This window comes from Callospermophilus lateralis, chromosome 6 (assembly GCF_048772815.1).
Source record: "Callospermophilus lateralis isolate mCalLat2 chromosome 6, mCalLat2.hap1, whole genome shotgun sequence".
NCBI classification, from domain to species: Eukaryota; Metazoa; Chordata; class Mammalia; order Rodentia; family Sciuridae; genus Callospermophilus; species Callospermophilus lateralis.
This window is the reverse complement of record NC_135310.1, coordinates 86,451,062-86,477,216: the sequence shown is the minus strand read 5'-3', so window position 1 is coordinate 86,477,216 and position 26,155 is coordinate 86,451,062.

Genomic DNA, 26,155 nt, shown 5'->3' with positions numbered 1-26,155 from the left:
TTGAGGCTATTGTAAATAGGGTATTTTCCTCATTTCCCTTTCAGAGAGGATTTGTCACTGATAAACACAAAAATGACTTTGATGTATGGGTGTTGATTTTATATTCCAATACTTTGCTGGATTCATTTATTAGTTCTAGAAGTTTTCTTGTGGAATTTTGGGGGGTCTTCTAGGTATAGAATCATATTGTTGGCAAATAGTGCTAATTTGAGTTCTTCTTTTCCTATTTGTAACCCTTTAATTTCTTTTATTTGTCTAATTGCTCTGACCAATGTTTCAAGAACTATGTTAAATAGAGTGGTGAAAGAGGACATCCCTATCTTGTTTCAGTTTTTAGAAGGAATGCTTTCAATTTTTCTCCAATTAGAATGATGTTGGACTAGGGCTTAACATAGACAGCTTTTATGATGTTGAGATAGGTTCTGTTATCCTTAGTTTTTCTAGTGTTTTGAACATAAAGGGGTGCTGTATTTTGTTAAATGCTTTTTTCTGCATCTATTGAGATGATCGTATGATTCTTTAAGTCTATTGATGTGATGAATTACATTTATTGATTTCTGAATGTTGAACCAAATTTGTATCCCTGGGCTGACCCCTATTTGATTATGTACTATATCTTTAATATGTTTGTGTATTTGATTTGCCAGAATTTTATTGAGAAGTTTTACAACTATGTTCATTAGAGATATTGGTCTGAAGTTTTCTTCCTTTGATTTTTTCTTTGTCTGGTTTTGGAATCAGGGTAATATTGGCCTCATAGAATGAGTTTGGAAGTGTTCCCTCTTTTTCTATTTCATGGAATAATTTGAGGAGTATTGGTATTAGTTCTTCTTTGAAGGTCTTGTAGACCTCAGCTGTGTATCCATCTGGTCCTGGGCTTTTCTTGGTTGGTAGGCTTCTGATGGCATCTTCTATTTCATTGCTTGAAATTGATCTTTTTAACTTGTGTATATCATCGTTATTCAGTTTGGGCAAATCATATGACTCTAGAAATTTGTTGATGCCTTTGATATTTTCTATTTTATTGGAGTACAATTTTTTAAAATATTTTCTAATTATCTTCTGTATTTCTGTAGTGTCTGTTGTGATGTTTCCTTTTTCATCATAGATGTTAGTAATTTGAGTTTTCTCTCTCCTTCTCTCCATTAGCATGGCTAAGGGTTTATCAATTTTATGTATTTTTTCAAAGAATCAACTTTTTGTTCTTTCAATTATTTCTTTTGTATCAATTTCATTGATTTCAGCTCTGATTTAAATTATTTCCTGTCTCCTGCTGCTTTTGGTGTTGATTTGTTCTTCTTCTTCTAGAGCTTTGAGATAAAATGTTAGGTCATTTATTTGTTACTTTTTCTTTTAAGGAATGAACTCCATGCAATGAACTTTCCTCTTAGTACTGCCTTCATAGTGTCCCAGAAATTTTGATATATTGTATCAGTGTTCTCATTTACCTCTAAGAATTTTTTAATCTCTTCTTGGATGTCTTCTGCTACCCATTGTTCACTCAGTAGCATATTATTAAGTCTCCAGGTGTGGGAGTAGCTTCTAATTTTTATTTTATCATTGATTTCTAATTTCATTCCATTATGATTTAATAGAATTCAGAGTATATATCTGCTTTTTGTATTTGCTAAGAGTTGCTTTGTGGCATAATATATGGTGTATTTCAGAGAAGGATCCATGTGCTGTTGAGTAGAAAGTGTAATTACTCGTTGATGGATGAAATATTCTATATATGTCTGTTAAGTCTAAGTTATTGACTGCATTATTGAGTTCTATAATTTCTTTGTTTAGCTTTTGTCTGGAAGATATATCCAGTGGTGAATCAGATGTATTAAAGTCATCCAGTATTATATTGTTTTGGTCTATTTGACACTTAAAATTGAGAAGAGTTTGTTTGATGAACATATTTGCTCCATTGTTTGGGGCATATATATTTATAAATGTTATGTCTTGTTAAGCAATATGTAATATTCTTCATTATCCCTTTTATTAACATTTGGCTTGAAGTCTACTTTATGTGATATGAGGATGGAAACCCCTTCTTGTTTCCACAGTCCATGTAAGTTTTTTCCCACCCTTTCACCTTCATTCTGTGGATGTCTGTTCCTAAGAAATGAGTCTCTTGAAGGCAGCATATTATTGGGTCTTTTTTTTAATCCACTCTTCCAGTCTATATCTTTTGATTGGATGCACTTGAAAGACAGAACCATAGACAATGAAGACAAAATATATAATGTTGAAAATAAAATTGACCACACAGTGAAGATGGTAAGAAACCATGAACAGAACATTCAAGAATTATGGGATAACATTAAAAGACAAAATTTAAGAATTATTGGGATAGAGGAAGGCATAGATTTACAAACCAAAGGAATGAACAATCTACTCAATGAAATAATATCAGAAAATTTTCCATATAATTAGGCCATTAACATTTAGCATTATTATTGAAACATGATTTGTATTCCCAGTCATTTTGTTTATTTTTAGTATTTAACTTGACTTGGTTTCTCCTTTGATTGGTTTTTTCCTTTCGTGTAAAATAACTCCTTTTGCTGATTTTCATTTTGTTTCTCATTTCCTCCTCATAGAATATTTTCCAGAGGATTTTCTGTAGTGCAAGCTTCCTGGTTGTAACTTCTTTTAACTTCTGTTTATCATAAAAAGTTTTTATTTTGTCATCAAATCTGAAGCTTAATTTTGCTGGATATAAGATTCTTGATTGGCATCCATTTTCTTCCAGAGTTTGGTATATGTTGTTCCATGATCTCCTGGCTTTAAAGTTCTGGGTTAAAAAATCTGCTGAGATCCTAATTGGTCTCCCCCTGTATGTAATCTGATTCCTCTCTCTTGAAGCCTTTAAGATTTTATCCTTATTCTATATGCTAGGCATTTTCATTATAATGTGCCTCAATGTAGATCTGTTGTGATTTTGTGCATTTGCTGTCCTATAAGCCTCTTGCATTTGATTTTCCAATTCATTCTTTATTTTTGGAAAATTTTCTGATATTATTTCATTGAGTAGAAATAATATTCCTTTAGTTTATAGCTCTATGGTTTCCTCTATCCAAATAATTCTTAAATTTGGTCTTTTTATATTATCCCATAATTTTTAATGTTCTGATTATGGTTTCTTACCATCTTCACTGTGTGGTCAACTTTATTTTCAAGATTATATATTTTGTCTTCATTGTCTGAGGTTCTATATTCCAAGTGATCAAACTGTTGGTGATGCTTGCTATTGAATTTTTAATTTGGTTTACTGTTTCCTTCATTTCAAGGATTTTTGCTTGATTTTTTAATAAGGTTTATCTCCTTATTGAAGTAATCTTTTATTTCCTGTATTTGCTTATATATGTCTTTATTGAAATGTTGTTTTTCTACCTGTGTTTGTTCTCTTATATCATCTTTTAATTCACAGAACATTTTAATTATGTGCATCCTGAACTCCTTCTGTGTCATTTCTTCTGCTGTGCTGGCCAAGGATTCTAATAATGTAGTATCTTGATTTGTTTGGGGCACTTTCTTCCCTTGTTTGTTTATATGGTTCATGCATCTTCCTTTCTAGCATCGCAGATCTGAGATGTTACAGTTTTTATCCTATAAGCTTATAGTGTCCCTACAGGGTTATAGTACCTCTCCTTTAAGGGGGAAATCAATATTAACAGATCCCAATACAAACAACATACAGCCTTAAACCAAATAGCTCCTATTAAGACATTTACAGTTTTGTCACAATATACAGAAACGGTGAGTTTAATTATTAACTACAATATTAACAGTAGGCTTGCAAAAGGGCCTACAGTTTCTGATGATGGACAAAGAGAGAACCAGGGATGTGGTGTAGGATGAGATTTTAAGGAGGTAGGAGGTGAAGATATAGAGTTATTAGCGCTTAAGAAGCATGAAAGAGGAATCTAAAGAAGTTGGCAAGCAGCAAAAGAAAAGAGAGAAAATGGTTTGGAGGAGACAAGTGGGAAGACAATAGAGAAAGTACAAAAAAAAAAAACAAACATAAAAATTAAGAAAATTTTAAAATATGAATAGGATATAAAAGAATATACAACACAACTATAATACACTATTCAGACATCCCAGTCCTCAGTAGCCTAATCCATGAAAAGTGCTTGGTTCTACAAATGTTGGGGATGTGAAGTTGGGAGAAAAGAGAGACAGAAAAGAAAGGGGAAAAAAAGAGACAAAAGGAAAAAAAAATCTTGAAGGAAAATACAAGGATTGTTTCTGTTGGAGATCAGTATCTCTCCTGCTTTCTTTCTCATCCAGTAAGTGGGGTTGTCTGCTGTTTGCTGGTGTCTCCACCCTCAGGATGGTGAAGGTTATTAGGGTGGGAGGGCTGGTCTTAGGGGCAAAGCTCCTGGACCAGCACTTGCCAGTCCCCGATGGGAGACTGTACCCCAAGGATCTCCTTTGGGACCCGCTCATGTGATGTGGGTGCCTGGTCTTCTCTCTTTATATCACCTGTAGCCCTTACAATTCCTGGTCTCTAATTTAGTCTCTAAACTGTATCTCACTCACCCACTTCCTTTTTACCTCCCATACAGGAAACTCTGTCTCCAGAGATCTTGTGGGCTGCCCACCTCTTGCAGAGAGCTGTTTTGTATTGGGCAGTTCAGGGCCAGGCTTTGCAAGCTACAGACTGGCCATGTAGCTGCAAGCACTGGGCTGGGTTAGTGGCTGCAGGGGAGAGGGAAGAATTGAGCACTATAGGTACCTTGATATTGCTTCTAGGCCCCAGCTGGTGTCCCAAGCTGCGTATTGCCCCCAACAAAAGATGGCAACCAAGCTGTCCCAAGATGGAGGCGGGATGTTGTCAGAGATGGGGTGTTATGTTGGGTCAGCCCAGGTGGTGGCATTGGGCTGCACATTCAGAGATGCAGTTCTTTGGCATGTAGTGTTGTGGCTGGTGGCTATCTCAGTCCCTGACCTATGTCCTCAAGTGCAGGCTACTGAATTTAGCGGGCTATGGCAATGTTTGTAGTGTTCTAAGATGGAGGTGACCCTGGGAGCCCCACATTGGTAGATGGGGTCCACACAGGAGTGGCAGCAAGAGATCCTGCATGTGGACAGCAGCAGAGTGTCTTGCATGGGTGGATGGCCAGGGGTTCTGTGCCAGGGGTCTTGCTTGGCACAGTGGCCAGGATTCCTGCATGGGAGTTGCTGTCAGAGGTCCTCTAATTACTCACAGAGAAACAGTATTCCCACTACTAGTATTCCAGGTCATGGAGCAACACAGAATGAGGCCTCCCTGTAGCCCGCCATCTTGGATCCTTCAGTAAATCTTTTTTGAAGCTTTTTTTAATAAGATAAAGAAAATATGATTTTCTACTAGTAAGTATTATATGTTCTCTTCTCATGTTCAAAATAAAAGATTTGTTACATGCATTTATTTCATGTGCTTCTGAGCCAGTCGGCACCTCAGGAGGCATATGAAAAGAGTTTAACTTTAGATAATAAAACAAACCAATTGTCTTGGGAAATAACCTTATGTCATGTAATGTTTGATTTCAGAAGATCAGCTGGCTATGCCTGACAACTTCAGAAAAGGAGAACTCTCTTGTCTCTTAGTGAAGTGGCTTTGGAATTGTTCCATAAGATTCATATAAATTCCTAACAAACCTGAATAGCCATTGGTGAAAAGCATTTTAGTTTCCACTAGGGATATGGTCTTTATCTCCTGGATCAAGACCAATGATATTTCATTAGTTATATAAGTTGCCATGAGACCTGAGTGAACTGGAGTTTTCTTACTTATTTTAGTGATTTTTTTAACACCTCTTAATTTGGGTCTCATTCACATTGTTGATGACTCAAGCTTTTGAAATGTGAATGCCCTGACTATAACCAGACCCCAGAACTTCCTTGAATAAATTTGATAGATAGTACAAATAAAGAAATGCTTTTCATAAAGGTACTTGTATGCAAAGAGAAGGGTAGTGTTCCATTTCAAGGATATCATTAATTTTAAGAAGACAAAGTAAAAGCTCTTTCCCCAAAAAAAGGAAACAAATATCTTGAACTGGTTTTTGCCTTGTATGAATCTAAAAAGACTCCCTTAAGGACTCCAGACAACAGTCTAACTTTAAGGTCTCAGTCTCATAAAACAACTATTTTAATTAAATACACAGATTCTCCACCAACTTCAGTCCTCAATTATTTAAGACTTTAAGAAAAAGGCATTAAAATGGCATTAATGAAGACGCTGACAAACTCATGACCATAGAAAGCAGAAAATGAGTTTCCAATGAAAGTGGTGGTTATTGTTGCTATTATAATAAATGAGGTTCTATAACTAGGACAGTCTGGGCACTTCCCTCATGCTGTTTAAATTAATCCATAAAACTCGACATATGCAGTTTGTTCCACACATACTCTGAAAAAAATGTAACTGCAAAAGGCAATGTAAATCCATATGTCTCTGACAGTGAAGAAGTCTTACTTGGGAATCCTTTTTAATAGCTTGGGATATGCACAATTTAAGATTCATAACTTGGGATAAAAAGAAACATCATGGATGCCTCTCCACAAAATGTAACTGTTCGGAAGTCTCGCCTCATCTTACATCTGTTGAAAGTCAGAGCAAAGAAATACTCTGGGCATAATAATGGCTTTCACAGGGAGAATTTCATTTCCTGGTTATAAGAGCTCCTGTGACCTTTGTATATCTCAAACACTGATGCCTCTTATGACTCTGGGGAAGAAATGCATGTGATCTTACATATAAAAGTTACGTTAACTTATTTATATCACTTTTGATTTTTTTAATCCATACTTCAAAAAAATACTATGTATAATTACAGAAAAAAAAATTCTTTGTATCCAAGTAATACCAACTGGTAAATAAATAGAACATGCAGCTTTTTAATAAATGTACCCAAAAACTATTTCAACCAGACAGGAAAAAAAACCCTACTGAAAAGGAATTATGTGGAAGAAATTCATTCTCCTTCCAACAAACACACATCAAAAGTTGGCATTCTACAATCCTTAGGCAAAACTAGCATTCCATTAAAAATCAGAGATGCAAGCATTTTTCCAGATAAATGAATTCAATTTCTGGTCCATTACTTTGAAAAGGCTAACAACTTAGTTTAGTACATGGCAATGCAGGCACACCATCGTTAACAACCTCCAAGCCACACATTCTGGAAGAATAACATCAGTCCTTCTTTCCAACATTTCTAATTAACAAAACAATTATGAATTTTCCATGTGCATTTCCAGTTCAAAAAAATATCCTACAGTAACCTCATAGGGATATTTAATGGTTTTAAAACAAATAAGAAAGTGTACTATCATTAAAGTGACAATTTTATCTCAAAAACATAAGGAAATTCCTATTAGTAATCTATAAGAAGGTGCACAGCTAAGTATTGATGTAACCATTATGGAGGTCACCCTGCCTCTCTCCAAGGAGTGACAGAAGTACCAAACCTTGGGATCTCCCTCAGAATGTCCTGAGGGCTGGTGAAACAGGTCAGTCAAGGGTCCATTCTTTAGACAGAATCATAAATGTTACAGTGGATCCACTCATTCTTCGAGTGGACTTGTTTGGTCCAAGGACAATTTCAGTCAATGAGTTTTTATTGAAGATTAGTATTCCCAAAGGACACTGGGAATAAGAGGCATCAACACCCTGAATCTGCACCACATTGCCCTGCATACGTTGTGCCCACTGCCCAGGAGAAAGCCACGAGTAGACACCTGTGAAGGCAATTAGCAGTGGTAAGAGCTATTACCCCAAGTACCAGAACAAGAGGAGGAAGGAAAACCACCAGAACCATGTGGCCCCTGAAAAGATCAACACAAGGCAGGCCTGCGATGTACTAAGATGAATATAAGATCCCCCACAGGGTTCACAGACACACGGGGTATTTCATTGTAACTGCAGAGCTTAAAAAAAAAAAAAAAATCTCCCTTTTTGAGGCTTCCTACATCTGGCCTATGTTTCTCTACACAAAGGATTCTGGGGCACTCTTCTTTGTCCTTTTAATTATTTGGGGGGTTGACAGAGAGGGCAGCCTTTAAAGAAATTTGTTCTGAATAGAAAATTGGGGTCAAACATGGCACCAAGTGCTTTAGATTAATATCTGGTCACAATTGCAGAGAACTCCAAACCTTAGGGGAATACCCTTGGGACAACTTTTTTTTTTTAACCATTTTTACTCAATCAACTTTGCAGACACACAAAACTAAGCACCTATTAGAAATACATGGTTGACTCTCCAGTTTTCTTATTACCCAGAGATTTGCTGGCAAATTGATTTCAATCTGTGTAAGTCAAGCTAAAAAGTACTATGGTGTGGCATCAGACAGATTTAAAAAGAGAGACTTAAAAAAGATTTGTTGTGATGATCCTCTGTACCAGTCTCAATGCTAGCAGGAAACAGATGGCATAGTTGAAAACAAAACAACAACAACAACAAAACTATGAACAGAGTTAAATAAAAGGGCTATTTAGAGGTATAGGCAGGGTGTAGGGAAACCACAAGAGCCTTGGGACTAGTAGTTCTAGTTACCACTCCCAAGCCTGAGGAAGGAAGGGGTGGCAGTGGGTACTAAGAGAGAACTATGTGGAAAAGGTTCTTAAAGGAGCTGCTACCCTAAGTTGAGAGACATAATCATCCAGGTAAGGACCCATGAGGAGAGGACAGAGGGTCTTCCTCTCATCTCCTGTTGGTGGCTTCCTAGTCCCAAACCCAACTCATAACCATCAAGCAAGGGTGACTGCTGGTGTAACTTCAAAGGTCAGCCTGCTCAGCATAGAGTAGTGCTGAGTAAGGCAGAGTGACTCAGAAGAGACAAAGATAAGGCACCCGGTACAGCAATCTGTCTCATAATGCAATGACTGTGGAAGTCTAAACTGATGATGTTGTTTAAAACTAAGGCAACACACAGTATCTTTTGGCATAGTCCAAGGAACATAAATATCTCATTCAGATCACAAACCAAGCAACACAAACATGTCTTTGGCAGTGAGGTCAAAGGACGGGGATTCATTCACTGCTAGGGAATGTGTCCTCCTCAAGAACAAAAAGATCATTAACTTCGGATTTTGCTTCTCCTAATCTGTAAGAACCAAGTATACTTCCAGCATCCACATCCACAGGGTCGGCACAAGCCTGTAGCCCCATTTCCTCCTCTGCTCCTCTGATGGCATCTGACTTAAAGAGAAAATTAACTGGGAAGGGACAATAAAACATGGAAGATGACCGTCCTTATGATTATCACAAGCCAGGTGCATGCAAGTGCTACTTGTTTCTTCTGGGAAAGGGTATGTTGCTGACTGCATATAGGTGAGAGTATTACGATGAGCTCCACATGGTCCAGTAATCACTCTGTGTGTCCAGGATGGATCATGTCTCTTTGAAAACTATCAACAATGGTACCAGCCTTGTGGGCCTAGAATCCCTTTCCTCTCATTGCACTATTTCAATTGTAATCTCAATTGACCTCCAGGGCTTGTGACTGTGAGATGTCATGTCACTAAGATTTTAACATATGTAAGTTCAGGATGTTAACCTAAAACCTAGATGTGTCATGTACATTAATACCTGTGTGATGAAATGTATGTCAGATATATTTTTCTTAACTCCTTTACTACTCCTTTGCTTCAATTAAAAAACTAAAATTTGACTTATTTCTTTTTTTCTTTTTCTTTTTGCTTTTTTATTGCACTGAGTATTGAACCCAGGGGCCCTCTACCACTGAGCTCTATCTCAGCTCTTTTTTATTTTTTATTTTAAGATACATTCCTCAGGCTGGGCTTGAACTTATGGTTCTCCTGTCTTAACCTCCCAAGTAGCTGGGATTGTATTCATACTCAAAATTTGGCTCATTTCTTATACTAAAGGGATTGAAATTCCATCTAAGAATTTCCCAGGAAAGTTTACACTGTACCAAAAAATTATTTTTCATTAATCAGTCACGTGAATAAATAAATACACAAAATAGGTCATAGATGGCTTCACTCTAGAGATCTTACCAAGCCCACATTCTCATTGTTATGAGAGAAACTCCTGGCCCCTGGAGCCTAGTTTGTGAAAGAGCTGTCAAAAGTGAACTAATGCAGAGCCCCAGGAGGTCTCACTGGAAAGTTCTACCAAACATTTAAGGAAGAAATCATAACAATTCTGCACAATCTCTTCCAGGAAATAAAGGAAGATGAACACTTCCCAGCTCACAATGCCCTGATACCAAAATATACAAAGATATGACAAGAAAACTACAGATTAAAACTACAGGCCTCATGAATATAAACGAAGACTCGGCAAACTACACCACACTGTGGGTTGGCCATCCGTGAATAAAGTTTTATTGGCACACAGCCACATCCATCCATTTGCTATGGCAGACTTGAGCAGCTGCAGATGTGACAGAAAACATGTGGTCTGCAAGTCAATAATATTTACTATGTGATCCTTCAAGGGCTTTGCCAATTCCCAACATAGATACAAAATTCCTCAACAAAATAATAACGTGTTAGGCCTAAAATACATAAAAGCAAAAAAATACATACTGACCAAGTTGACACAGCAAGGCATGGTGGTGGGTACCAGAATTCAAGCAGAGTGAGGAGGGATCTATGGGCAAACCCACAGAGGGTATTTAGGGCCCAAGTAGACAAACAAAATATTTTTGTGGGCTGCAATGGTCTGTAGTGGGCTGTAGGAATCCAAGTAAAATGAGGAAGTAACCATGATGTCGGAGACAAAGGCAATAGGAGACAAGTTATGTACATGGGGGACTGAGAAATAAATACACAAAAGTAAAGAAAAATTTTGCAACAGAAAGTAACCACAAATTCTATAATTTTTAAATCCTCAAAGAAAGTCTTAAAAGATTTATGAGAATAGGTAATAGACATGCCATGGTACTTGACCCTGAATGTTAACATAAGACCTAAGAGAGTCATATATATTAATAACTGTGAAATGAAATGCATATCAGATATATTTTAATTGTAATCCCAGCAACTTGGGAGGCTGAGAAAGGAGAATTGCAGGTTTGAGGTCAGCCTTGTCAACTTAAGACCCTGCCTCAAATTTTAAAATAAAGGGTTGGGGATGTAGCACAATGGTAGAACACCCCTGGGTTCAATCTCCAGTACTAGGGGGAAAAGGAAAAGCTTGAAGGGCCTCCCACTTACCAAATTGTGGGTAATTTGAGCATCAAAAATAAGTACTAATATTAGGAAGTAGAATTCATTAAATAGAAAGGTATCAATAAGTCCATACTAAAATAAATAAACAACACACAGAAATAAATAAATAGAAAGCTTCTCACTATAGTACTAGTTAGTTCATTCTTGAAACATCAACAGATATTCAAACTAAAGTGCGCTGGGATCAGTTGTTAAATCTTTAGGAATTTCATGAGTTAGTTGTTGAAATTACTAAAATTTAAATTATATGAATTTGATTAAATAAATTATATTCAAAACAAGGCTCATCATTCAGGCTCAAACATCCCACTCCAGGCCACTGCAGCCTGAGACTCATTTGCTGTGGCCCTGACACCATGCACCATACCACTCCTGCCCATATCACCCTACACAAATGCCCTCTTTACCCTGCACCCTCTTCTACCTCCCTTCCTCCTAGGTGGCTGCCTACCTCATTTGCTTTGTAGAGGTAAAATTGTCACTACAGTTCCAAATTTACAATAGGTCAACATTGTCCACAGACAAAAATCTTTCTTTCCCAAGAGTTCTAGCAAATAATCCAGATTTGACACTAATTAGCTAGATTTAGGTCACACAATCTTTCCCCAGTGGATCTCTGTAGAGGCTGTGAGACAGGAAGAATAGAATGAAATATGTTAATTATGCAGCCAAGGCCAGGGGAAAGCCCTGGAATCAGAAAGTAGGTCAGCCACTCCAGGAATGCATGGTTGAGGATGAGATGGGAGTTGGTTCTCCGTGGACAGCTACCAAGGCGCTAGAACCAGGAAAAGAATGAATGAAAGCAGGTCAAGTAAGAAAATCCAACAGATTCACACAGCTTTAGGAAACAAAGGAGAGAGTAGAATCCTTTAAAAGGGCAAGAAAGAAGTTGGGCGCAGTGGCACATGTTCTTAATCCTGGTGGCTCGTAAGACTGAGGCAGGAGGATTACAAGTTCAAAGCCAGCCTCAGCAATTTAGTGAGGCCCTAAGGAAATTAGTGAGACCCTTTTTCAAAAACGGCTGATAATATGGCTCACTTGTTAAGCACCCCTGGGTTCAATCCCTGGTATCAAAAAAAAAAAAAAAAAAAGTCAAGACAAAGTAGCCATTCAGGAAACAGAACTGCAACATGCTAAGGTCATGGGGAAAGGGAAGAGAGTTTCAAAAATGAAAGGGAGACCATAAGTGTTTCATGCCCCAAAGATCAAGGAGACTCTACAGGAGGAAAATAGCCTTTGTGTATAGTAATCAGTGACCTTTCAGGGGGCCACTTGCATAAAGCAGGGAGATGCAGGTCATATTCCTTGGATTCATGGCTTAAGTTGTTGTAGATAAGACTGAAGCAACAGGAAAAGTATGTATATTTTTCATAAAGAATGGCAGTGGCAGGAAGAAATCAGATAAGGTATGTAAAGGCATGATCTTTTCTTAAGACAGAATTCTGACATGTTTATAGAAAGACAGGAAAGAACTAGAAAATTATTCCACATTTGATAATTCTAGAAATTTATTCAGATGAAGAATCTAGATAGCTTATTGGCAACTATTTTAGCTATGTTCCAAATGATATTTCCTTCATATTTTAATAGAAATTATCCTTCACAATAAGTTAAAAAAAGTGTGAACAGCAGGAAGTATCTTACTCATCTATTTACCAAAAGAGCCCAGTGTTTCTGAATAAACTGTGTAATAATAGAAACAATTTTCAGAGTGCTTTGTTGGAATAAAGGGTTTAAGATTGACAATTTGTACTTTGGAAATTCTGATTTTTAAATCTTCACTATCAAGCAAACAGGAGCCAGCAAAAACAAAAACAATCTAAGTGAAGCTGTGAGAATCCCATGGAGAGACATGTTCAAGCAGTTTAGTCTCTATACAGGAACACTGAATGTATACAAGGTGGATCCTTCATTTCCCAAGAGGACATTTATTCCATCATTTATTTAGCAAACACTTGAAAGCCTACTATGTGTTTCAACAATTATGCATGTCTATAACGTGGGTTTCCATTATTATAGATAAAGAGGCTCTGTTGTTTGATTTTCAGATAACATTACTGATTTTTCAGTAACATTTAAAGATATCAGTAACTGGGACAATAACCCAGTTTAAAAGTTTGGTACCTTCTTAAATGAGAACAACCTGTGCCTGGGGTGGTGTGTGAGTTTCTCTTGTCCTATTTGAGGGTAAGACTCATTGCCCTTTGGAACAGTGAACTTTACTGAATACTCAAGAAAGCCACTGTAAATCTCCATCTACACAATCCTAATAAAAATGAGAGCAAGAATTGAGGGAAGAAAAGTCCCTTAATCATGTCCCCATAACATGATGCTTTTATGCGGATTTACAGGGCTTGAGTTTCCATTTAGTCAGAATTGGCTAGAAAATTCCCTTGTGTTTTAAATACTGAAAAAGTCACAAAAACAGACTCCCACTGAGGAAGAACCATTGCTCCGCCAGAAGATCTATAGAAACAAGCATGTTGACAACAGACAACAAATTTTATAAGCAAGTTTAGCTTCTCTTTGAACTCAGGAAAGCCGTCATCATTTCCAAATAAGAAAGACCCTCTAAGTAACCTAGTGCCTCAAGTCTCATTCTCTCTCCTTTCTGCCTCTCTGTTTCCCAGCCAGTGACTGGAGGGAGAAATTCCAGAGTGGCCAGCTGTGCGAGGAGAAAGCCCAGATTACATAAATGGGCACCTCTGGCCATGTCACACTTCGTCACAATCCCTAACACTCTTCCCATCACTTCCAATCTCATCCTCAAAATAAACACTTCTCAGCAGGACAGCAAGACCCTTTCTCAGACATCTGGTTCCTGTTATCCTCTTCCAACCCATCCCTGTGCCTACCCATCCTGCCCTTCCCCTACTTCATGTTCCTTTATACATTTTTACAAGTGGTTCCATCTGCCAACATTACCTTTCCTCCAGGAAATTTAGATCTTCTAGTTATATTGCAATGTGCTAATTTGAGAAAACAGTAAAATCCCAAAGGTACTGCCCTATCGGTATGTCTTGCAACCTACAAAATGAACCTAAATTTAAGTCTAAAGTTTTACTTTGGATATTTTGTAAGTAAGCTTAAACTCTATTTTAGATAATCTACTTTACATTAGTAAATCCTTAGAATACTAGGGGAACAATACCATCAATGAAACATCAAGGCAAACATTCAACATGTATATATGATGAGTATAATTTGACTTTTAGCCTAACTGTATTTTGAACTATATGATGTATCATATTCAACGCCACATTGCTGGTTTCTTTAGCTCAGTTACAGCTGAAATACTACAGAGCATATTGACACCAACAGGTGTGTTTTAGTCCGTTTTTTGTCGCTATTATCAAAAAACCTGAAAAGAATATGCAGGGAAGGAAAAGTTGATATGGGAGCTCATGGTTTCAGATGTCTCAATCTATAGATGGCTGGCTCCATTGCTCTGGGCCAAAGGTGAGGCAGAACATCATGGTGGAAGGGTGCAGAGAAAGAAAGCAGCATAGGATATGTTCATTGGGAAGCAGAGAAAGTGTTCTGCTCCCTAGCGACAAAATATGATCTCCAAAGTGAGTGACCTGTCTGCTCCAGCCACATATACGCTACCTGTCTCCAGTTACCACCCAGTTAATCCCTATCAGTGGATTAATACACTTAGTAAGTTTAGACTCCTTGACTCAATCATTTTACCTCTGAACTTACTTGGATTGTCTCATACATGAGCTTCTGATGGACACCTCATATCTAAACCATAACAGGTGTCATCAAAACTTTCTAAGCAAAAAGCTATTCAAAAATTATAATTAAATCCCATCATTTAAAAGGTCTTTAGAACCTATCAGTTAAATTTCTGAGATACTTGGGGGACATAAGAAATTCATTTCGGCTCCCATGACTATCACATATCATTGCTTAAAGACAACCATAGCACCAGAATAACCAGAAAATATTTGCATTCTGCAAATGAGTAAAGCTAATCATTCTAGTATTTTCAGAAGATAGGAATTACTAGATGTTTCTAGTAATTATACTCATTACTTATATTCATTAAAGAGTAATTATACTCATTAAAGAGTAATTATACTCATCAGAAGTTAGAAAATTGGTCTACCAATCTCTTCTTTTGTGTTTCTCTAACACACTGCTCACATTCCCAGGATTTGATGGCTTCTCTTAAAATCAGCCTTCCTATTAATTTTCCTAAGATAATTTCTTGGTGTTTTTGGGAGTAACATGAGCTATGGATTGGGCAACAAGGAAAGTGAAGATGTCAGTAGAATGAAGTATCTTGAATAATGATAGTGTAAGTCAGACTTCTGAATCCATAGCTCCACATTCGCAGATTCAACCACTCATAGGCTGTATTTGAGAGGGAGGATGATGTATGTACTGAACATGTACAGACCTTTCTTTCTTGTCATTATTTCCTGAACAATACAATATAGTAACTATTTACATAGGGCTTACCTTATATTAGGTACTATAATGATTTATAGTATATGAGAAGATGTGTGTAGGTTATATACAAATACTACACTATTTTATATAAGGGACTTGAGCAAATGCAGATTTGGGTATCTGTAGGAGGTCCTGGACCAGATCTTCCATGGATACCAAGGGACAACTATACATGCCAAAAGATGACATACTAATAAAACAAGACACTTGGGTTTTACTCTGATGTGCCAAATCTGGATTGATTCAAGCTGCTCTTGAAATAAGGATCTTTTTGGAACCTTAATGTGCAGATGATGCTAATTGGAAATTTTAAAAACTTCCAAATGAATCAAACACAACTGATAAAAGCTGGAAGAACTTCAAAAAGCAATACATACAACCCTGATGTTGTACAGTGTCCCTCAGCTTTGGAAGTGAAAGGATTCTTTTACCTAGAGAGCTATTCCAAGCACAGACAACAATTGAATGATTGTGCTCACTCTTGGTGAGAATGCCTCTGCTCATCCCAATTGGCCTTCCTTCCTTCCTTCCTTCCTTCTTTGTGAGGAGTAGAAAATAATAATAAAAATCAAATGATGCTCTTATTCTCTTTGTTCATATTTTTTAAATTTACCATGCTAGACAACTATCCTCGAGCATTCATTCAGTATTTATATGAACATTATAATTTTGTAACATTTTCAGCATTTGGGGGGGGCGGTTCTTAACTTCAAATTAAATACTCAATGAAAAGTTCTCAAAACTGTCACAAACTATGATAATTTTTCTTTCTTTCTATATTAAGTCAATAATATGACATACCAGAGTCATCATTCCTTTTTACATTGTTGAACAGAATTTCTGTCTCTTCTCAAGTGTATTTTGTCCACCAATTTCTTTCTTTGTTCTCTGTTTAATTTCCCTCAGCACTCTCTCATTTATCTCCACCTTCTATATTTAGTAGCTTGCCTTTCAAAGATAATAATACATTAGAATCTTCCAGAGAAGCAGAACTCTGCAAACCTAATACATAATTGTGGCTTTATTAAAAATGTGTCTACATTTTTTTATAAAACACAAAGTAACTGTAGTTTTTCAACCATTTTCTTTTTTTCTGAGAATTAGGGACAGAACAATAAAGACCATTAAGTGTCTTGTTTGTTTTTTTTTTTTTTTTTAATAAATAAAAAGCAGTTCACTAGGAGTAGAAAAGTGGAACCTGACAAAACCTGAGGCCTGAATAAATGAAGATACCAGGCCTGGATGTGGAGTGTTGGGAAAGAAAGTCTACAGGGAGCATGGAATCTTCAGGCTGCAATTCTCAACACATGTCAATAATACCTCGTCAGTATTGTTTTTCCTTAATTATAGCATCTTGAAATGAAGGAAAAGCCTGCTTCTTCTATATGAACTGCCTGTGCCATCTCATCAGTTTTCCCTATCCAGAGAAAATTCAGCCTTATTAGATGTGGCTTGAAAGCAAGTGCTCCCTTGGGGTTCTTTGCAAAGATAAAATTCCCCAGCAGTCCTTTAAATGGTTTCCAATTTAGCCTATTTGTGCTTATATCTGCTCCCACTATTGAAAAAATGACATAGCATATCATCCAGTTCAAACTTCCAGCCATTTATTTATTCCATGCTTGTTTTTGAATCAGAGTATAATTTCCTGCCCTTTTAACATAAAATTACATACTCACAAAAGTAAAGCATTTTCTCAATAACCACCAAACTAGTTAGTGAACAACCCACTTCTAATTTCAATTCAATGTTCTTAAATTGTGTCTCTTTGTATGACACTCAGCATCCCAGAAGAAATTTCTCCCACAAGGTATAAATGATAAGAATTTAATAAAGAGATGATTTGCAGAGGTGTAAGCAAGTTAAAATAAACAAAGGATGGTGAGGCATCCAGAAACAGAAATAGGAACATGCGTTACCACTACCAACACACACACACACACACACACACAGAGAGAGAGAGAGAGAGAGAGAGAGAGAGAGGAGAAGTAGACAGGAAACATCCTTGTGGGGTGTCAGTGAGAGCTGGAGCTGAAGAGAGAAGGAACCCTGCAGGAGGTACAGTGTGGTAGGACAGAGTTTCTGCCAGAGATGAGACATCAAAGAATAGCCATCTCCTCCCTGTGCTCCCCTGCTGGCTCATCTCAGTTCCTGAACCCAGCCCACAGCAGGCCAGTGAAAGATTTATTCCTAAAGAGTCAGTTTCCAGAATCCGAGAGTGCAGAATAGATCTAAGAAGTAGGATTAGAGGTTGGAAAAAGGGATACTAACTACCACACTTTATTTAGGCACATTTGTGAATTACTGATTCCATTTTCTAAGTTAATTCATGCCACTAGAGTTATGGATTGTTCCAATTTAAGGGTCTTCTTAACCCTTAACTTGAAATTTCAACCTTGTTAGGTCCTACTTACAAAAAGAATTTATGACTCAAGTTTTCCTAAAACTATAAGGCTCTTTTCCTGGCCAACCAATTCTTTAGCATCAGGAAATTCAAGTTACTAGCATGGGCTTCCCTGGGAGAATCTAGATAAACCATGTGGGAACTTTTCATGCCCCTTCTCTTGAGAGATTCCAAGCTGAAGAGAGGCACTGTTTTAGTCAGCCTTTTCATCATTGGACCAAAAGACCTGACAAGAGCAATTTTAAGGAGGAAAGGATTATTTGGTTTCAGAGATCACAGTCCATAGCCAGCCAGCTCCATTACTTGGGGCTCAAGGTGTGTCATAACATCATGGTGGAGGAGCCTGTCATAGGGAAGCAGCTCAAGACATCACAGTCGGAAGCAGAGAGAGAGCTCTGTCTCATCAGGACAAAATATATACCCCAAAGGCACACCCCCAGGGACCTATCTTTTCCAGCCACACCTACCTGCCTATAGTTACCATCTAGCTAATTCCTATCAGGGGATTAACTCACTGATTGGATAAGGCTATCATAACCCAATCATTTCACCTCTAAACCTTCTTGCATTGTCTCACAATCAGATTTTGGGAGACACCCTAATCTAAACCATAACAGGCCCAAGCCTGTAATCAACCCAAGACATTCAACTGCCAAACCTAGACTTCCTCAGCACTCACTGTCACCATGTCCTGTGAAGCCCTAGCTCCACTACTCTGAAAACTCAAAGGACCTTGTGCCTCATCCAAGAAGAACATCCTTCCTTCCCATATCTCTTCATTCCCCTCTGGCTTATAGCACTACTTTTCCATAGTTTTTATCCTGTGTCTCTGTGTTTCTTGTTCTGTCTCTGACATATTTTCATTAACCAAACTGACTATGTCTATAATTTGTTTTAACAACAGAATAAGTACATTGAATCTACATTTTCAAATATCTATGCACTGCCATCTCTCAAGTTCTAATATGATCCTCATTCCTTCCCCAGGATAAGGTTTCCCTCAATAATTGAGAATCACTAAACTAGAGTCCTCAGGCTGCACAGGGGTAAAGCATTCCAATTGAAAATATAGAGATCCTGTTTTGATAGCCTGATATTCTCCTGCAAGTAGACATCCAGATAGAAGGAATTTCCACTGAGTTTTCATGATTTGGCCTAAACTGGGCCTGCCACACGTGTACAACTGGCACAGTCATTGGCTCCAAGGTTTCTCATTAAAATGAGGCAAAGACTTTCTTGGCCAGCCTCACCCATATAGTGTGGAACCTTTATCTATGGAATTCATGTCTACAAAAATATGGCAACCCAAGAAGAGCTCTGTGATATTAAAAGGAGGTTCTGCTAACTCTGACATTCCTTTCCTCAGTGCCTAACAATTTCATTCACCTCTTTTCCGTAGGTGCCTGGTGCTTTTTCAGATTGTTCCTATCCAAACTTTTTTCCAATATTTTTTATCCCTGGAGTATAGATCACTAGTAACAACGTAGCCTATTATCCACCCCACTTTCACAGCAGAATTTTAATTTAAGCAAGGATTAAAATTAGGTAGGTGGGGAGTAAGCCTAGAATCTGTGGAGGCTGAGCTTGATCTCCCAAAGCAAATGTCTTTGACACCTCATTCCAAGTTTCTGACCATTGCTCAGCCTTGACTATTTTGAACTTCTCAGTAGAATTCTGCATACTTTCTGCATCTCTCCCTGGCCTGGATCCTGGCCTCCTTTGGGTTTTTGTTTTTAATAGAATGGTTTTATTGAGATACGATTCACCCCGTTAAAGTGTACAATTCAATGGTTTTTACATAGTTAGTATATTTAGTAATGCTTCTATGTTTATGTATGGTGTAGTAAATTATTTAGTATATTTCCAGAAGAGTTGACCTATTTTATGTTCTCATCTTCAGTATGTGGTGATTATGATTTCACCACATCCTTGCCAGTAATTGTTACAATCTTTTTTTGTTATAGCCATCATCCTAGGGAGAAGAGATGGCCCATTGTGATTTTGTCCTTCATTTCCCCCATGGATAATGATTTTGATCATCATTTTGTTCCTGTTAGCCATTTTTGTATCTTCTTTGGAGAAATGTCTATTGAGATTCCATGACATTTTTATTTGAGTTATTATTCTTTATTGAATTGTAAAGGTTCTTTATATTTTTAGTTATAAGTCCCTTATATGATTAACAATTTTTTTTCAACATTGTTCGCACTCTCTTTACTTTCTTGAGGGCATGCTTTGAAGCACAACATTTTTAACTTTATGAACTCCAAGTTATCTACATTTTTGTTGTCCCAGACATTTACTTTTAAGAGGTTCATAGTTTTATTTGTTAAATTTAGCTCTATTATCTGCTTTCAGTTAATTTTTGTGTACAATGTGAGGAAGGATTTCATCTTCATTCTTTTCTATAGGGTTGCCCCAGAGTCCTAACACCATTCATTGAAGAATATTCCTTCCTCATTAGATTGTCTAGCTATTATCTGGGCACCACTGTCAGAAATTAATTTAATGTAAATGAAAAGGTCTACTTATGAACTTTCAAGTCTACCTCATTATTCTTTATATCTATCCTTTTGCCTGTACCATGCTTTCCTGAGTGCTGTAGCTCTGTAGTAGGTTTTGAAACCAGGAGATGTAGGCCCTGCAGCTTTATTCCTTTTCAAGATCATTTTAGCTCTTCTAGGCTCCTTGAGCTTTCATATAAATTTGAGGAGCAGCTTGTCAAGAGGAGCTGGAATTTTATAAAGAGGGTATTTAATTCGTAGATCTATCTGAATACTGTTGCTACCCTAACAATATTAAGTCTTCAGATCCATTAATATATCTTTCTACTTGATTAGGGTCTCTTTAATCTTTCTCAGTTTTTTTAATATTCAGAATATAATTCTTGAACTTCTTGTGTCAAATTATTTTAATGCAATTTTCAGGGAAGTTGTTTTCTCAATTTAATTGTAAGATTTCTCTTTGCTAGTGTACAGAAACTCAATTGATTATATATATACAGAGAGAAAGAGAGAGAGAGAGAGAGAGGACTTTTTTTTTCTTTTTTTTTATTGGAAATTACACATGCTAAAAAAGTACTCTATCCCAGAGCCACATATCCCAAGCCTTTTTTTAAAGTCTTAATTTGAGATAGTGTCTCAATAAGTTGGTTAGGCTGGCCTCAAACTTGGAATCTTCCTGCTTCAGCCTTTCAAGTACCTGGGATTACAAGTGTGTGCATCACCACACACAGGCTTGAATCTTCTTTATACAATGTCATCCAAAAATAGGTATAGTTTTACTTCTTCCTCTCCAATCTGAGAGACTTTTATTTCTTTTTCTTGCCTAATTGGCCTGCCTAAAACCTCCAGTATAATATTAAGTGGAAATGACAAAAATGAACATCTTTATCTTAAGGAGATAGCATTTGGTTTTCCACCATGATGTTTGATTTTAACTGAGTTTTTGTAGATTCCCTTAATTAGACTGAGGAAATCCCCTTCTACTTCAGGTGTGTGTTGAATGTTTTTATCCTGAAGTGATGTTAACAAATGCTTTTTCTGAGTATATGGAGAAGATTGCTTGGTTTTGCCCCTTATTCTATTGACGTGCTGTGTTGAGGGCCACAGCCTAGTCGGGACGACGCATGGCATTTTTACCAGAAGTAGTGGTTGAGAAGTGATGCCAGCAAGTTCTTGCGGAGTTCCTGTTGAGTTCCAGTTGAGCTCTCGCGGGATTCCTGAAGCGTTCACATTGGTTGGGGAAGTGCCAGAGGAGGGATTTCCTGTTGCTGGTTCCTGGAGGAGTCGCATGGCCTTCGGGAGAGTTCCTGGGAGCATGTGTGGAGTGTGCTGGTGGAGTTCAGAAATAAAGTTTGTTCCTGCTTCAGTGGCTCATGATTTGTGCCCAGCCAGACTGTGGCAGTGCTGTGTTTAATTTGTTTCTAAATGCTAAACTCTCCTCAAATTCCTGGGATAAAATCTACTTGTAATGTTTTTATATGTTACTGAATTTTGTTTGCTAGGATTTTGGGGGGGATTTTGGCATCCATATTCATAAAAAGTTATTGGGCTGCAGTTTTGTTTGTGCTGTGGTTAAATATATGCCCCTCCAAATTTCATGCTGAAACTTAATCCCCACTGTGATGATAGCAAGAGGAGGGATCTTCGGGGGAAGTGATTAATTCATGAGGTTGGAGTTGTCATGAAAAGATCAGTCTCTTCCTTACAAAAGGGAATTAACCTAAGTCACTTTTGCCCTTTCCACCTTCTGCCAGTGAGGACAAAGTGTTTGTCCTTCCTGGCGCATGCACTAACACAGCCTCATCTTATAAGCAGAGAACAGGGCCCTCAACAGACAACAAACTTGACAGTGGTTTTATCTTGGAGTTTCCAGCATCCAGAACTGTGAGAAATAAATTTATGTTCTTTATATGGTCTCAGATATTTTGGTATAGCAACACAAATGGGTTATTTGCATTATTGGTTTATTTTCTTATGATGTCTTTGTCTGGTTTGGGTATAATGGTAATACTAGATTCACAGAATGGACCAGAAATGTTTTCTAGTAATTTTGAGGAAGATTTTTTTTAATTGATATTCATTCATCTAAAAATGTTTGGTAGAGTTCACAGAAATCATCTGTGCCTGATATTTCCTTTGTAAATAATTGCTAATTATTAATTTAATATCTCTGGTTCAGGCAGGTCTGTTCAAATTGTCTATTCTCGAGTTCATTTTAACAGTGTGTGTTCTTCTAGAAATTTGTCCATTTCAATTAAACTTGAAAAATTTTTGGCATGCAGTTGTTAATATATTTGCTTGTAATCCTTCTAATTTTACACATTAGTGGTAATGTCTCTCATTCCTGACTAAAAATAATTTGAGTCTTTTTGTTCTTGGTCAGTTTAGCTAAATGTTTGTCAATTTTGTTGATCTTTCCAAAGTACTACAAACATCACAGGAGTGTGCCATCATACTTGATTGGATTTTTATAATTCACATTAAATATTACTTTTATATCATTAGGTTTATATCTGCCATTTGATTTTGTGTGTGTGTGTTTTCTCTATCTCTTGTGTCTTTTTTGTTCCTCTATACCTTTTTTATTCCCTTTATTTTCATTAAGTATACATTTTCTAATACAATATTTTAATTTCTCTAATGATTTTTGCACTATATTGTTTGGTGTATTTTCTTAGTGGTTGCTTTAGGACTTACCATATACATCTCAAGTTATCAGAATCTGCTTTATACTTATATAATTTAAGTCTAATGAGACATTGAAACATTACTCCTATATAACATTATACCCTACTATATATATATTAGTTTGGGTATAATATATATATATACACTGCCCACTTACTCCACAGCCAGTGGGAATGGGGCTCCCCTCTGTGGAATGGGCTGACTGAGAAATAAAACTAAGAAAAATAGAACAGTGAAAATAACCACAGAACACAGAAGGTAGTTTGAAAGCAAGGACAGGATGGACGAACTGACCAGACAGCTTCTAACACAAAGAAGCTTCTAACACAAAGGAGCCCCGGGCCTGCTTTATTTATATTGAAAGATATAAAAAAAATTCTATAGAATGTTCTTCACCACCAAGGTGGGGGCAGGTAGGCTGCTCACTTCCTAACCATTTATGCCCATCTCCCATGCTACTATGAGAGACCTTTCTACCAGGGTAGAGAGGAAGGCCATGTGCATTGGGTGATCTGTCACCATGAGAGAGCCACAGAAAGTTTCCAATGCCAGACTATTCCCTCCCTGGCTTCCATGCAAAGAAAAGGTCCTCAAGTATTTCACAAATGGATAAATGACAATATATATATATATATATATATATATATATATATATATATATATTTCATTGCTACAATCATTATTTTATATAATTTATGTCTTTTAAAGAAATTTAAGTAATACAGGAGAGCTTATATTTAGAGTTTGCTATATTATGCTTATTAATCATATTTACATCTTTTTATTTGTTCTTTTAGATTCAAGTTCTCATTTGATGTCATTTCATTACTCCAGTATAGCTGTGCTCCCAACTACCGCCTTTGTTCTTTTATTGTCAAATATGTCACATTTATATGCTATCTAAGTATACACGTTTTCTATTATACAATTTTATTATAATTATACCATCTATTATACATGTTTTAAATTATACAATTCTTTCTTTATTGCATTTGAAAGAATTGTCTTCTACAATTCTTTTGCCAGTGCTTTTTGCTTTTTTATGAAAAGTTGAAGAATTGTCTGGAAATAGATGCTTTCAGCCTGAAAAATTTCTTCAGTGTTTCTAATAAAGTGGGTCTTTTTGCCACAAATTCTCTGTTTTGTTCATTTTGAAATGTCTTTATGTCATCTTTATGTTTGAGAAATAATTTTGCTGCATGTAAAGTTTTTGGTTGTCAGTGTTTTTTTTCTTTAAGCACTTTCAGTATGCCATTCTCTTGCCATTTGACCTCTTTGCTTCTGATAAGTAATCATATGTTAATCTTTTTGTATATTATGAGTCATTTTTTACTAATTACTTACAAAATTTTATTTTTTCCTCTGGCTTGAACACTTTGACTATAATATGTTGCTAAATGAATCTCTTTGTATTTATACTAGTTGGAATCCATTGAGATTCTTGGGACTATAGATTAACCAAGAGTGTTAGAACGTTTCCAAACCATAATTAGCATAAATTTGGACCGATTGTGTTAGTACTTTTCCAACCCCTGATTAGCGTAATTTTGGACCAATAGTGTTGACCCAAGTGGTCTATAAGCCACTAGATTGGCACACTCTGGTAGTTTACCCTTGTGGGGTCCCCTCTCTAACTGTGATAGGTCTGTTTCTATGCGCATTTGAATAAATCCTACTCTTATACTCATTCATCCAGGTATATGGATTTCATTTTTTGAATTTATGAGACAAGAACCCAAAAAGAAGAAGCTAGTGGTGAGCTGCTGGGGTCTGCTGCAACATAGGAATCGAGTTTCATCTCAAAACTCTGATATCATTCTCTCTAATAAAACATTGCAAGGGTGGCATTATACCCAGTTATAGATTAGGAAAATAAAACTCAAGGAAATTGAGTTACTTCTTAATAGGTGAGTCCAGATTCACATCCAGTTCTTCCTGGCTCCAGAGACTTACTTTTTCCACAATTTCACTACCAATCCCCAGGTGGGCTGCTACCTTCACTTTTTATACTTAAAATATAACCTTTCACTTCACAACCAAAGAACACAATGTTATTTAAGAAAGACATAACTCCAGTGACTTCAGAAATTGTGAAACAGTCCTCCTTAACAAACTCTGAAGAGGCTAAAAAAACTATTCCCAAAGTTTTCGTGTTTCATACATCCCTTTCACTTTCCTCCTCCACAGTTATTCATCTTTTGAAGTCAAAACAAAGAAAATTAAAGGCCTCTGGTTTAAAATTCTTACCAGAATCCTATACAAATATCTTCATGACCTTTGAGAAGCACCAAGAAATCTGATTGATACATTAAGATCAGAACTATTGGAGGAGAACAATGGGCAGAAAAGAAAGCAGTTATTTAGTGGTCAGTGTGCTAGGCATAGTCGCATTATTATCTTTCCTCATTTTGGTGATAAGAAGAAGTAACCATAAGTTACTGAATGGAGAAGTTATGAATGGAGAAGCAATGCTGAAACCTAAAATTATGGAATGAAAACTGAAAAGAAAGCAATAATGCTGCAGCCGTACAGTGACCTGGAGCAAATTTCTTCTGAGCAGGAACAACTACTGGAGAAAAGCCTCTAGGGGTATCACAATATCTAATCTCAAATTATACTACAGAGCAATAGCAACCAAACAGCATGGTATTGACATCAGAATGATCATGAAGGCCAGTGGAATAGACTAGAAGACACAGAGGCAAACACCCTAGATACAGTCATCTGATACTTGATAAAGGTGCCAAAAATATATTTGGGAGAAAATACAGCCTTTTTAACAAATGGTGCTGGAAAAACTGGCTATTTATATGTAAAAGAATAAAACTAGATCCCTGTCTCTTACCTTGCACTAAAGTCAACTCCAAGTGGGTCAAAGACATAGAAATTAGATCAGAAAACATGCAAATGCTAGAAGAA